Source organism: Phoenix dactylifera, unplaced genomic scaffold (genome assembly GCF_009389715.1).
Source record: "Phoenix dactylifera cultivar Barhee BC4 unplaced genomic scaffold, palm_55x_up_171113_PBpolish2nd_filt_p 000240F, whole genome shotgun sequence".
Lineage (NCBI taxonomy): Eukaryota > Viridiplantae > Streptophyta > Magnoliopsida > Arecales > Arecaceae > Phoenix > Phoenix dactylifera.
In genome coordinates, this window is record NW_024067737.1 from 1132 (window position 1) to 7219 (window position 6088).

The 6088-nt window shown below is 43.2% G+C and overlaps 1 pseudogene; it reads right to left on the bottom strand.

Annotated features, from left to right (window-relative positions):
• Positions 1-5695: 5695 nt before the first annotated feature.
• LOC120105242 lies at positions 5696-5793 on the bottom strand (annotated as a pseudogene).
• Positions 5794-6088: the final 295 nt, after the last annotated feature.

Below are 6088 nucleotides of genomic sequence, written 5' to 3' on the forward strand. Positions count from 1 at the left end.
CCTGAGCTTTGATACCACTAAATCTGTCACGCCCCGAGCCCGGAACGCGGCAGATTGCCGCACGCCCGCACGGCGGGCCACACAGGTGTGCAAGGCAGCTGATTCTATCGAAGAAATTACATATGTTTAAAGATGACATAAATATTTAAGTTGGTCAAAATTCAAAAGCAGTCTTCAAAATAGCATATGCCAGCATAATTCAAGTGTCCAAGCTAATCTAACTAAAGGACCGATAACTGAAGAAATCGTCGAAAAATCTAACGCACTCCCCAATCCCGTGCGATCAAGCCTCTGGATCTAAAAAATAGAGAAAATAAAATAATGAGCTACACTAGCCCATAAGCAACAAATACCCCAAAGCGGGGTCAGAGCATATCAAATCAAAATACAGGATAATGTATGAAATAAATCATAAATAACATCGTTTTACTGTTTTCAAAACTTATTATTATTTTTTCAAAAACTCTGATACCAGATTCTCAACATAATAGGCTACAGCCACATAACCCAGTGGCATGGTTGCATAGAGTACCAGAAACTACTATTGTTAGTCACCGGTGGCAACGGTGTCCAGAAACCACTATTCTAATCACCGGTGGCGCGGTGTCGAAACCGGTTTCCTCACAAATTACAAGTCGACAGGTCCAACGTATAATCCTCATTGGCGGGGCTAGAACAGAACAGAACAGATCATAGCCATGCTGAAAATGCATATATATATATATATAAACAGATTTCATAAATTACCTAGTCATAGTTTATGGATTTTAGAGCATATAACAAAATTTTCAGATGAAATTTAAACATGCCAGACCCATTTTACTAAATGCAAATCATATTTCAAAATTTAATCCATTGATAGTTATTTTACTAAATAATTTGAAAAATGCACTTTGAAGCATTAAGTTACTTGCCTCTTCTCGCTTAACTCCTACTTCAGGTAGGCAGATCGGGTTCACCTGTTATATTTAATTAATTTTTTTGTTAATTTCAGATCAAAATAATACTACTGGGTTTCGGATTTTGGGTTTCGGATTTTGGATTTCGGATTTCGGATTTGGATTTCTGGGTTTCCGAGTTTCCGGGTTTCGAGTTCGGATTCCAGATTTTGGGTTCGGGTTTCAACTGGGCCCAAGTTGGGCCCACAGTGAACCGGGCCCAAGCTTGGCCCAGTTTGGCCCACATAGGCCTTCTTCCTCACCGAGCTCCCCATGGAGATGGAAGATGGGAGAACAGGAGAGGAAGTGGGATAGGCAGGGTGGTCGGCCTGGGTGGCCAGCCTAGGCGGCCGGGGGCCGTCGCCCGGTCGACGGCCAGCCGACCACAGTGGTGGCCGGCGGTCACTGCGGCTACAAGCATGAAGACAACCGAGCATGGTCTCGGTTTGGGGCCAAAACAAAGGGAAGAACTCGAGGATGTTTAGCAACAAAATAAATTGAAAAAGAAGGGGCTTACCGGCAGTCGACGGAGGCGGCGGATTCCGGTCGTAGGTGGCTTGATCTGGCAGCTAGCAGCGGCGACAGCGGTGGGGTTTCTAACAGCCAAACTAGATCGAAAAAATAAGGAAATAAGAAAATCAAAGGAGCTTGGCTCCCGGGGTGGCTGAACTCGATTGAAGGGGCGCACGCGGTCACTGGAGAAGAAGGAGAAGTAGGGAAGAGAGGGGGGAGGAGAGAAGGTGCTCGGTGGAGGATCCAAGGGAGGAGGAAAGGGGGGTTTTATAACCCTATTTCAACGGCTCTCCACCGCAAAAATTGCGGCGGTGGGGCAAAATCAACGACCGCTCGTGTGGCCGTGGGGTGGCCGCGGAACGACCGTGGGGCTACCGCGTAATGCCCGCGGCGCCCCGCCCTCGCTGCACCCGAAGAAGCCGGAGGGGATCGCGTCTGCGATCCCCTGCTCTGGCCCTTTCCAAAAGGGGAATGGGGTTGAAGTCGGCTGGGGCTGCCGACTTCAGCCCCGTATCTCACAGACCATTTCATAGGAAGTCAGATGAGAGCCCAAAAGTGCGATCTAAGTACCAATTAACTTAGCCTAATGCTAGCAAAATAATGATAAATAATAGGTGTTAACATTTACATGATTAAATATTTTATCCTTAGCACTTATTATAATTTTTATCATTATATAAATTCATCTCTTCCCAGCTGCAGAACAGAGCCCAAATTCAGCCGTTCGCAAGCACCTCAGCATCCTTGCCGCGTCCGTGAGCCGCATCAACCCTCTCAAGACCCGTTTGCGTCTTACGATCCGTGATCGAATCATGCCGTGATCAGCCTTTCTCCCAGCTCCAACGATGAAGCCCAGCCATTCAGCATCCCATGAAACATCTCCCAGCCATGTCTGCCTCTTCCCTTGTTTCTTCCCAAAATAGAGCATACGAATCTCAGCGTCCGCGTGCAGCCATCATCTGCGAGCATCTCCGCATGCCATCCAGATCCTCACAAGTCCACGCATGCATCCCAGTCTTCCGCGTCCACGCTCCTTCCGGCCGTCCGCGTGCAAAATCCACCGCGATCCAGCCTCTCCCAGACATCCTGCGTCCGTGATCTCAGCGTACGCATCCCAGCTCTTCCGTCTTCCTCGCAATCCACGCATCGTAGCTCCTCTTGAATCTCCAACGATCCAGGTTCTCCCAGTTCACAGCGCGTCCCAGCATGCCACGTTCGTCCGAGTCCGCATCCCAGCTCCAAACCTCCTTCCGTTCGCGATCAGATTTCGTCCGCGCTTCCCAACATGCCACGTCCGTGAACCAGCTCCCCCGAGTTCCCAGCAACCGTGATCCCAGCTCCAAACCTCCTTCCGATCCCGAGCATCTCCATTCCAGCGTCACAGCAAGATCACACGCTCCCGGATCTTTCTCCCATGCATCCAAGGCCCTTCTACCAGATCCCACACGTTCACAGAGCATCTTAGCGGCCTCATGCGATCAGCCTTCCAGCCACGTCCGTGAAGCCTTCCCGCATCCGATTCTTCCGGATCCACGCGTTCATCCTTCCATTCACGATTAGATCTCGTCCGCGTTCACAGCAAATCCCGTGATGCATTCCAAAGCTTCCACATTCCAGCTCCTCTCGGATCCCTAACGATCCAGCCCCAGCATCTTCCTCGCAGTCCACACGTCCATCCGTGCTTCAGCCGAGCCCGTGTCACATGCGTCCGCCCGCTTCTTCTGCCTCTCCAATCTTGGTTGAGCCTCTCCGCGTCCGGGATACTCGGCAGCCAACACGAGAGGAGCATCCCGTGTGATCAGGGGGTCCACTGGGAGATATAAGGAGCTCTCTTCTCGGCTGGAGGGGAAGGGATTTGTAAAAAAAAGAACAGAGCCTCAATCCCTCATTCGAAAAACAGAGGAGGCCCTCTGTCAAAAGAAAAGAAAAAAGAAAGGGAAACAGGGCCTCCCCTGTTTCCGAAAAGAAAAGAAAGAAAGGAAAAGGGGAGAATGAAAGGGGGACTCATTTTTAAAATGAGTGGCTGATTTCTTAGGAAGGGAGATGGAGGAACCTTTGATGTATTGCTTTTTGAAGTAAACTCTAAACTTTTGCCTTGAATGAATTGTATTTACTGATATTTTTTTGATCCATGCATAGTTATTTCGTAGATAGCTCTTTAATGGATTATGATTATTGATATATGGATTGCTTTAGTATTTGATTCGTCGTAGACGTAGAAAGCACGACGAATGCTTAGAAATTGAGTTCATATGTTCATGAAACATATACCATGATTAGATCTATCCTACCATTCATTTTTAATCAAGAACCATAGAGTTTATTTCTTGAATGCAATATCGTCAAGGGGGATTCCAGATCCCTACCATTTTTATTTTATTAAACTTTGTTTATTGCTATATTGTTCTCCGATTTTAATTTTTGAAAATAAAAACATAATTTTAATCCACAAATTTATTGAATTAATTAATCTAAAATTATATTAAATAATCTCATATATATTTCGTTCCCTAAGGATTCGACCTCGGACTCCCGAGAATTTACTACTTGTGCGATTCTCCTGCACTTGGGAGAACAATTTTATTTTTGCATCAAGTTTTTGGCGCCGTTGCCGGGGATCGGCTTATTTATTAGTATAATTTTAGATTTAATTAGTACTTTAGTAGTTAGTCTTTTTCTTTCGAAAAACAAAAAAATCTTTACTGCTGTTTTTTTATTCCCTGCACAGTCTGCATCAAACTCTGATATCAAAAGAATTAACCGTCTGATTGAACTCAAATTTGGGCGTCAGGTGCAGGACCTGTGTTTCTTTCATCGGAACGGTCTGATTGACATTCTGAAACTTTTAAGACCATTATATTAATACGAAACCTTGCTGCTTTCTGTTTTAAATTTTCTGCATATAATTGTTTTAGAATCAGAATTTTATTGTTATCATATCTCATTAACCCTTGTTGCTAATTGAAAATTTAAGAAAAAAAAACTTTAAGAAAAGAGAGGAAAAACCTAAAATTTCAAATTTCAAACTTCAACTCATAAAATTTTTTTAAAAAAAATAAATAATTTGCTTGATCACCTATTCAATGAAATTTAATGACATGTCATAAAACATTAAAAAAAACAAAATCTATTGATTGTTGCATATAGTATAAGGCATCAACATAAAATATTCTAAGGGCTGAACCCATTTAAAAAGATAAGGTCGGAATTTCATCACTCGTCCTTAGCCCAAAAATCACCCCATTGCATAAATATCCTAAGCTTAATTAAAATCAACTAGACGTTAGCCCCTAAGGACATTCGAGCTGAATAGGACGAAGACCACCGAAAGTTGCACCAATTTCGCTCTGTGGCTTAGTTGATGTCTAGGCAAGCTTTGTCCCTATAAGGGAGACAATTCATCTGTTCGAGGCAAGTGGGTTTTAAGTGGGACCTTTGCGAACGCACCGTGACCCCTCCACTTACCTGGGAGCTTACCTGGTCAACTCGGTTCATTAGACCGGATTGGAGGCTTAGGTGCCCTCTTCAAACCAGTTAGGAGCTATCTAGAAATTTAAGAAAAACATTAGAAATTGAGGTGTAATGTTTAGTTGCATGTTTCATTGTGAATAGATTTTTATTTTAGGGTGTAGTTTTAGGGTATCTTTAGTTGGTACTTATATTTATATTTATTTTTTTAAAAAAAATATAAAAAAAAATTAATTAAATTTTGTATGCTAGGTTGGAATAGGGACGACACCGGTCGATTAAGTCGTACAACTTTAGATCATCCCTTAGGACACATCCTTGAAATTCCTTCGCAGTATCTCACACCTTATGAGATGGCAAATTTTCCTGATGATGTAGGAAGTCACCATGGTGATGAAGGTAGACCCCCAGTTATGACACTTCGACAGTACTTATATCCCACTAGGACTAGTCAACCTTCATGCATGATTATTCCTGAAAATGTAGGACACTTTGAAATCAAACCAGGAGTAATTCAATTGCTGCCCAAGTATCATGGGATGGAATCCGAGAACCTTTATCTTCATCTTAAGGATTTTGAAGAAATTAGCATCACATTTAGAGTGCCAAATGTATCGGAAGACGTCCTTAAATTGACCTTGTTTCCTTTTTTCTTAAAGAATAAAGCCAAAACATGGCTGAACTCCTTGAGACCTAGATCGCTAGGAACATGGCATGATATGTAAAGAGAATTCTTGAAAAAATTCTTTTCCGCACAAAGGACTAACTTTTTGAAAAGGCACATTAGTAATTTCCAACAAAAAGACCATGAAACATTTTATAAATGCTGGGAGAGATTTAAAGATTTGCTTCTCTCTTGTCCTCATCATGGGTTTGAAACATGGAGAACCATTAGTTTCTTTTACGAAGGGTTGTCTCCACAGTTGAAACAATTTATAGAGACTATGTGCAATGGTCTATTTCTGGAAAAGCAACCCGATGAGGCATGGGACTATTTAGACTCGAGACTGCACAATTATGGGATACAGGGGATAGAGTGAATAAACCTTTGCCTAAGCCTACTAGCATTCCACACGGGGGCCTTTACAACCTTAGTACTCAGGATGATATTCAAGCTAAAATGGCAGCGCTTACTAGGAAAGTAGAGGAAATTGAACTTAGAAGGATTG